The 9,111-nt window shown below is 29.6% G+C and overlaps 1 protein-coding gene across 13 annotated transcripts in view; it reads left to right on the top strand.

Moving 5' to 3' along the window:
• Window positions 1–9,111, top strand: part of heph (polypyrimidine tract-binding protein 1 heph) — a 358,385-nt gene that overhangs the window by 116,307 nt on the left and 232,967 nt on the right. The window contains exon 1 of one of the 13 annotated variants that reach the window (XM_067045784.1): window positions 7,277–7,406. The exons of the other annotated variants lie outside the window; for them this stretch is intronic. The gene's annotated coding sequence lies outside the window, so the exon portion shown is untranslated. Of the gene's footprint in view, window positions 1–7,276; window positions 7,407–9,111 lie in introns of those variants that run through there. 13 annotated transcript variants of the gene reach the window in all.

Genomic DNA, 9,111 nt, shown 5'->3' with positions numbered 1-9,111 from the left:
AGATATGCAAATTTATTAGTTATAGTGTTGTTTGATTAAATTGTTACAAATGAATGTATAATGAAAGCTGTTATTTTAATAGATTGTCCGTGAGGGTTAAAGTCTTTACTTGGATACAAATTATTCTTTAAAAATATATATATACTACTACTAAAAAATTGACTGATTGGTCATGTACGGTATTTGAACATAATTGCCTTTATGTTTCTTTGTTACTGTAGTATAGGAATTCCACCTCTCCCTGATCATTAATTGGAATTCTAGAAGTTTATATAACTCTTAATATAAAATTCAATATATAAAAAGTAAGTTTTTTTTATCCATTTCTGCTCTTTCTACTTTCTTGTTAAAAATCATCCATACCACTTGTTCTTTTTATAAGGTCTTGCAATGACGAGTTAACCTAAGGACGATGGTAGGTGTCGGCTGAAAGCAGTGAAAGGGTTGCTATGCCAATGAGATATTTCCTTCAGAAGAAACCGAGGAAAACTCACTAAGAAAGTTGCACTGTGTAATGATATTTTTTTTTTTTTAAAGAATTTTCCTTCCAGCGTTAAACGCGTTCCGGAAAGTTATGATAACAGGCTTGCAAGTTACATAGAAGAAGTTTTATTTCTTGAATCGGTTTCTTCTTAGAATGAAAAATAGGGGCCTATTTCCTCCTCCGCGAGTTTAATTTGAATTAAAAAGAAATCAAGCAGTTATGAGATATTCACTTAAAAGTTGTTTCGTTATATTATTTTTTTTTATGTTTCGAAAATGTTTCACAGATAACATTTTACTTAGAACTCAGTGGTAAACTTTAATAAGAACAAATTTATTAGTTAACAAGGTTCATAACATTCATTAAAAACTTTTCAAAACCTTAACGATTTCAAATTATAACGAGGCAGATTTTATCGGTTTGAAATATGTTCGAGTTTGAACAAATGTTTATAGAAGATGGTAGAAATATAACTTTTTTTTTTTTAATTTTTATTTATTGCTATTTACAACTGTACATTATAATACATTTAGTAAGTCTGATCTAAGTTAAATTGGAGTGTTACAGGCGTGTAGAGAAACTACCCATTGGTAGCACTCTAATGTGAAATGTAACTTAAAAAGATTGATGATAGGCGTAATTGGTAGTTTGAAAAGCAATATAAATTATACTGATCAATCTAATAAATAATAATTAATATTTTTATTATATATTGGAACAATATTTGTAATATATTATCAATATTGATGGTAAGATAGAAATATTTGAATCCATGACCGTTTATTTATTTCTTACCAAAGCATTGAATATTGCAATTAATAAATCAGATGGATGTTATTATCTTTTTTTAAAAAGTAGCTTCGCCTTTTTCCTTATTTAAAAAATATTTCTCTGTACCTGTCAATAGCATTGATATGCGGTACTGTTTTAAGCATGTCAGAAACAGACAGACAATTGGAAATAAATGATTTTATCTCGTTCTATTCAGATAAAATATGGAAAGTTTTGTTTTAATTTTTACTTCCATCTCACCACTCCTGAGGTATTACATGTTATATGCCTTTGATTTTTTTTATAGAAATGTTTAATTTTCAAGAATTTATTTATAAAATTATTGGTTTAATTTTGATAAGAGTTGAAGAGCCCAAAGGTCCAAACAATACTTTCCTACTTCCTCTGGGCACTATTTGGACCTAATTGTCCAGGTTTAGAACAAATCATTTCATTTACGCCTTGCTATAGTTTTAAAAACCAGTAGGAATTTTTGTTTAATGATTTACGTGAAGGAATAGGTGAAAAATATATTTTAAATTTATGAACATGGAAATCATTTCTGGGTGAAGGAACGATTAGTACAAGAGCCGGGAAGAAAACAAGCCAGTTCACCCCAATTTTTGATTACTTTAATGAAAACTATGTATAATTACTAGTAAAAACTGACGAGTCTGCCAAGATAGGGGGGAATAAAAAATGTCGACTGTTTCAAAACCTCAAAAAAGCATTAATTTTTCGTTCGGAGCTCTATATCTTAAAAACTACCAACAACACTAGAAAATCTAATCTAATCTAACATTATTTAAAGAAGAGTACATTTGCTGAAATGTGAGCCATAATAGAGCTATTTACGTCCAATATTTCTCGAAATATAGCCTTATAAAAAGCAATATTTCATACAAATGTACTGAAATATCAGTAGTTAGTTAATTTATTTTGAGAAATCTATATCTCAGGTACTATGTGACGTACCGATGTCTATTAGCAATCAAATTAAAACTACTTTAACGTACTATAAAGTAGTTTATGACCTTTACCTTCGTAGGAATCGTAGTTATAATGATATTTGCTAAAATAAATTGGTTTACAGTTGTTCGTACAATAAGTTTGATTTATGAAAAACTTTATTTCAGAAATCATTGGACGTACAGATGTCTGCACTGCACTGAAACTAAAGCTAGTTAAATTTACTATAAAATAGTTAATAATGTTTATCTTTGTAGGATTAGTAGTTTTTATAATATTTGACGGAATGAACTCACACATGTTAATTTCTAGTTTTTCGGATAATATGTTGGTTTTTGAAAAAATATATCTCTCGACCCATAAGACACACATATGTCTGCCAGCACTCAAAATAAAGGAAATTTAATTTACTATAAAGTAGTTTATGACTCGTATCTTCGTAGGGGTAGTAGTTTTTATGATATTCACATACGAATATAAATTTGGCAAATGAAAATTTGTATGAACAACTATAAATAAATTTATTTTAGCACATTTCATGAAAACTACTACTCCTACTTAATATTAATAACTACTTTATAGCTCATTAAACTAGCTTTAATTTGAGTGCTAATAGACATCTGTACGTCACATAGTTATAGTAGATATAGATTTCTCACAATAAATTAACTAACTGTTGTTATTTCAGTACGTTCCAACATTTTTATGAAATGTTGCTTTTTAAAAAGCTGTATCTCGAGAACTATTGAACGTAAATAGCTCTATTAGGGCTTACATTTTAGCAAATTTACTCTACTTTAAGTGATGCTCTCTTAGATTTTCTATTGCTGTTGGTAGTTGTGAAGATATAGAGCTCCGAAAAAAAATTAATTATTTTTAAGGTTTTGAAACAGCCGCCATTTTTTATCCCCCGCTACCTATACTTGGCAGACTCATCAATTTTGACTAGTAATTATAAATAGTTTTCAATTAAGTAATAAAAAATTGGGGTAAAATAACTGCCTTTTCTCTCCTCTTAGGTTCTTTTAATATATCTAATTTTATTTCTGAACCTTAAAAATTTTTTTTCGCATCATTCATTAAAATAAATTAGCATATCATACATACGTAATACATGCAATGTATTATATCTTTGATGGTCATAAGGGTTTAAGTCACTTTTGCATTTGGAGATGTATGCAGTGTCGTATTACAGTACCAAAGGAGAGCTACCGATTAGTATTAACGTCTTGATACTTCAGATAGACTTACTACTATATTGTTTTATAAAAAAGAAAACAATTACAAAAATATCAATAATTATATTTTTCATAATGTTTTGAATTTTTTTTTTGCTCTCCTGAAAAATTCATATTTTTGACTTAAACCCTTATGACCGCGCATCGAAGATATTTGCTTTTACCGAGTCTTAAAAATAGGCGTCTTATAGTTTATAGTTTTTATAGTTTTTGTAAATTAAAAATGTCAAATTTTAGGCCATGTTACGATAATTAACTAATTTGGTAACAGAAATACCCATCATTTCCTGCCTTCTACCAACTTTAAAATCCTTCTACCAATAAAACCTTTATTTATACTGCGTTCTTTACATTCAAATTACTTTTTCATTAAATAATAGTCATGTTATTCTAAAAAGTGAGGTTTGCTGTTGATAATTGTAAGTAATAATAAATAACAATTTGTACCTGTACTTTGTAAGGTAATTTGTAATTATAGTATAGCAATAATGATAATAATAATGCTATACTAAAAAGTGAGGTCTCGTATTTTTTATTTAAAAATTTTCTCCAATTAAAATCAATAAGGGTTCTTCTCCATGCTATGAGTCTATACTCTTGGTACAGTCGTCAATTCTTGTTGCACGTTATATAACGTTCGTCTCGTTATTGAATAAAAATATCCCGGCTGTAGTTGAACCATGAACATTGGCACTGTTTCACTTCCACTCCCTGCGAAATACACAAAGGAGTTTGACCTGCCTAATGGATAAGGGATGGAGGTAGCTCTTACCTGCCCATCTGCCTTCCTCGCATTCCGAAGGTTAGAACTACTTCAGATGACCAACACTGAATTTTGGGACCAACACTGAATTTTGGACTCTAGTGGAATTCTAACTAACATTTGTTTGGTTTGTTTTCTTGACCTTTTCATCTTTCAGATAGTTCATCTCGTAGTTCTTCAGTGTGTACAGTGACGCTGCGGGGTCTATAAGACTACTATGAACTATATATTTTACGTCTTAATTTTTGTAGTAGTTTCATATTTTTTAAATTTATGCGGAACGATACCATAGAAGTGGGATTGATTATCAATAAATATTTTAGTACTTCCAGATTTTTCTCATTGCTCCGCAAATAGGATTAGAGAGTTAAAAATTCGTATGTGAATTATGTAGGTGTTAAGAGTGTGTGTAATTGTCTGGAGTTTTTTCTACCTCTACAGATCCTCCAAATTACGTTTGAGGGGTGAAAATTTACTTAATCTAGTTGATATTAGAAAAGCACACCTTTTTGGGAATCACAACTTTATCAGTTTTTGAAATTTGAAATTATTTCCAATTTACAGGCCTTCTAATTAAGTTATTGCCTTGAAAATTTGTATTTGAAATATGTTGATTTTAGATATGTACCTTTTGAGGGTCTCTACATTTTACACCCTCCTCGTAATTTATTGTCGAAGTTATTGTGGTCTTGATCTCTACAGTACCTCCTTATTCAGTTTGAAAGTCAAAAATTATTGGAGTTGGACACTTCTCCTAGTGTCATTTGGGATATTATTGTTTTTTCTTAGCCATCTCTTTAGTTTTTGCAATTAAGGATTACAGGACCTGCTGACTGCCCTACAGTATACTTTAATAATGTGGCTCTTACCCCTGTAGAACAGATTCGTTATCTTGGACTTCATCTTGACAAACGACTAACCTGGAATCCTCACACAAGACTGAAAAGACAGGAAACTGCACGCAGATTCCGACTACTACAGCACTTACTAGACAAACGGTCTAAACTTCCAACTCATTACAAAAGACTGATCTACATGACAATAATAAGGCCCATCTAGATATACGGAGTTGAGCTTTGGGGCTCCACTAAACCTTCGAATTCCTCTCGTATCCAATCTTTACAATCCAAAATCATTCGTAAAATCCTCAATGCTCCTTATTTTGTTACTAATAAAACCATCCATAAAGACCTAAATGTTCCTTATGTAACCGATCTAGCCCGAACCCGATATTATTCCTTCCATAATAAACTCCCTAACCACCCAAACCCACTCGTTTCTAACCTTGCTTCCTCTTCCATTCCTGGCAATCCTCCAAGGCGCCTGAAAAGAAGATGGCCTCGTGACCTTATATTGTAAACTGTTTTAGAGTTCTACTACTGGGTAGTTTCTCTACATCCTGTATCATATCATATGTCATTATGATCAAATTTACTGGTTGTATTTTTTTATACAGTTGTAAATATCAACAAATAAATAAAAAAAAAAAAAAAAAGGATTACAGGAAAAATTCTAATCTGTGAAACCAAGTCAGGATTATCTTTTTCATTCTCCATAATGTATATTTGCATTTGATTTTAAATTTATTGTAAGTATAATTGAGCTCTTTAACATTTTAACATAAAATTCTGACCGAATCTATAAAGTATTTTATCCTACTCATTCTCTTATTGTTAGCGAGTACTTCTTTAAATTTAGAAATTACCTTTTCCTAAATATCAAAAAGACTTTTAATTGTTACTGATTTTTGATCATTTTACTTAGTCAACTACTTCAGGATGTTATAGAAACCTAAAAGATGTTTCTCTAAACTTTGGCGAAAATTGAAAATAATTTAGGCACTAATTTTCATTTTATCCTGAAATAACTATAAAGTTTAGCCTTTATTTATGATAGTAAGAATGAATCAAAAACTTGATTTCAAATCTGAGACTTATTTGTTTTGGATAATAAGTTAAAAGAAGAAGTAAACATACAAGGGCTATTCATGATATTTAGTTTAACATGTTAAAGCGTGTTAAATGGAAAAACTTATGTTAAATGGAGAAATATTTCTTTCTTTTACCAATTTAAAAAGATATAACATGTAACATGACTGAGAGTCTTTTACTAGGTCTATTAAATGGAGAATTTCGTCACGAAACAGACCAGCTAAGCTTGTCACTGTTTTATTTGTTGTTTTAAGTTACTTACTCGTAGTTTATGTTTTTTTTTCTTTTGTATTGGACTCGTGTTTTCGACTTTTTTTATTTATTTATTTAATGTTATTTACAACTGTATAAAATAATACAATAGGTAAATATGTTGTATGTTTCATATACACTTGAAAATCTTGGGAAGGAACCACCCATTGGAGTCCCAGAGCTCAATTACATATGTTTTTGGACTTTTTAAAAAATATAATCAGTAGCCAAACTTTTATACTTCTACTTTTCACTTATTTTAGGCATGTTGTAATAAATTACTGTAATCAAAACTCAGAAGTAAACAATAACAAGAGGTTTTGGAAGGAAAGGTTACTAAACAAGTTCTCAGAAAATCCGCTAGGAGCTCTTATGTATTTATCATTTAACGTATCTTTAAATAGGGCTGCTCACAATGCTATACTTAGAACATTTAACATGGTAAAACATTTTACATTTAACACAATATCATGAATACCCTACCCCTACTTGAACATTAAAATTCAGTTGATGTAAAGTTTCTAGAAAAGAATCTAGCCAGTATATCAGAGTTTAATAAGTTTATATTTAGTATTTGAGCGCGTCATTATTTTTTTGTTTTTAATTTATTGATGTTATTAATTCTCAAATAGTTTATATTTTCGTTTCTAGAACAGGCTGGTTCCTTCTTTCTGGTCCTAGTGATATTTTCCACAAACCCAGATGCCATAGGATACTTACCAGAGTGCTATAGACAGTTAGCAGGCCGCCCCGACTACCTGGGAGGGTAGAACGTATTTTTTGTTCATGTCCCCACCCATTTCAAAACGAACCCCCTCCCTGTTGAGCCGGTTTGGGGGTAGTCACCACGTGGTACTAGTCAAGGGGCTGTAGTTTGTGCTTCGTATTTCATCTGTTAGTGTTTTGTGATTCTGTGTTATTTGTGATTTTCCAGTGTAGTGTTTATGAATTGTGAAATTAACATCCTTTTTCCTGCTCGTCTTTTCTCTCTCTTCTTCGTAAGTCAATTTAACTTAAATTACTATTAATTGGATGTAATATTTTTAATAGGACAGCTCATTTAAATGTTTATGCAGAACGAATGCAACTCAATTATATTAATGTATATTTAGATTCGATAATGTGTAGAAACAGTAAATTCAACAGTAAACAAAGAAGAGCGCCATTTGTTGGGAAAGGCAGATGTTTCTGGTCCTTTGTTCGTTTATAGATAGCAGCAGCTGTTGTACATCGGATTATATAAATAGATATTTACTATTTTATTTTTAACATTGGCACAATTAATTTATTTATAAATAATATAAATAAATTATAGGAAATATCTAACTTACTTTCCTCATTATTTAAGTCTAGGTTATGGTTCATTAATGAAATTTAAGACAATATGGTGTTGGTTGTAACCTAAACTATATAGTGACTTATTCAACTATGAAAATCTGGAATGAGGTAAAGTCTTAAAGAAAATGGTCAGGGTAGATTGACCAGAAGTGAGATCGTGAGAAAGACTGTTTCCCAGGAGTTCAAAATGAATGCACTATTTATAAAAAGAAAACTCAGAGAATTCTTTTATTTTTTTTAAAAATAAAAGTTATCGACATTGTTTGAACTGTCCAAGGCTTCGAAAACATTGTTAGTAGATAGAAATGTTTTTATTTGTTCGAAAACTCATTTATTTTCCTTTTTGGATATAGTAAGACGCGGATGTAATCGTCCATGAAGTTTATAGGTTCCTGATTCAAATATTAATTGTCTTCTAAACATGACCAACATTCTAATGATCAAGCCACTTCACTACTGCGCATGATTTTATATTATATAAATATGAAAACGCTTTATGTTTTTTATGAAGCGAGGAAAATGCTTTGTGAACAATTAATTCACAATAATTCTAATTTTGTGATGTATAAATGTATTACTTGTATTTTTTTTTTGTTGAAAGGTCCGAGCTTAAAAAGGGGAATCATTTTATTAATTATGTTAATTAACATTCAGGTATTGAAAACGAACGAATTAAAATGTTGAAGAAAGTGAAATTTCCTGAAATAATTATTAGTATTATGATTATTTAGCTGGATGTTGTAAAATTATTTTGTTTGTTTAAATTCTTTTAATTAGAAATCATAGCTTATTCGGAGCCCTAAAACCATCATCAGGTTCACTATAATTGTTGTCTTGTAATTAGATTATTTTTTTAATTCTTGTTTGAGACTGTTTTTTTTTTTTTTGTTTTTTTAATCAATTATTGTAAAAATATTAATTTCGTCTCAACATGTTTATTTTTTAATTACTCTACTACATTTAGTCCATTATTAAGAATAACTATTGATTAAGAATTTAAACATTAACAATCTAACCATTAAAAATTACTTCCATAAACATACTGTATTATAAATTATCCCACTTTTTAAAAATTTGATATCACAGCTACAGTGTTAAAAAGTTGTAAGCATTTGCACAAATTATATTTTAGTCTGTCAACCTATAAACCATAATTAAATTAGGGAAAACTCTATGCACAATCTTTTAACTTTTATCATGTTATGTTAAATTAGCTATTTCTCATTACACTAATTTATTTTATCAACAATACATTCTTTAAACTTACCTCGCATATCAGGTTTGGCATATTCTCATTATATTTCCAATCTTATTTTAGGTAAGTTTTTTTATTTATTTTAGTGTTTAAAACTATTAAATTTAACT

The sequence above is a fragment of the Halyomorpha halys genome, unplaced genomic scaffold (genome assembly GCF_000696795.3).
Source record: "Halyomorpha halys isolate HHAL.00 unplaced genomic scaffold, Hhal_1.1 Scaffold238.1, whole genome shotgun sequence".
NCBI classification, from domain to species: domain Eukaryota; kingdom Metazoa; phylum Arthropoda; class Insecta; order Hemiptera; family Pentatomidae; genus Halyomorpha; species Halyomorpha halys.
The sequence above is the reverse complement of the archived record's forward strand: the minus strand, read 5'-3'. Positions and strand labels throughout refer to the sequence as shown.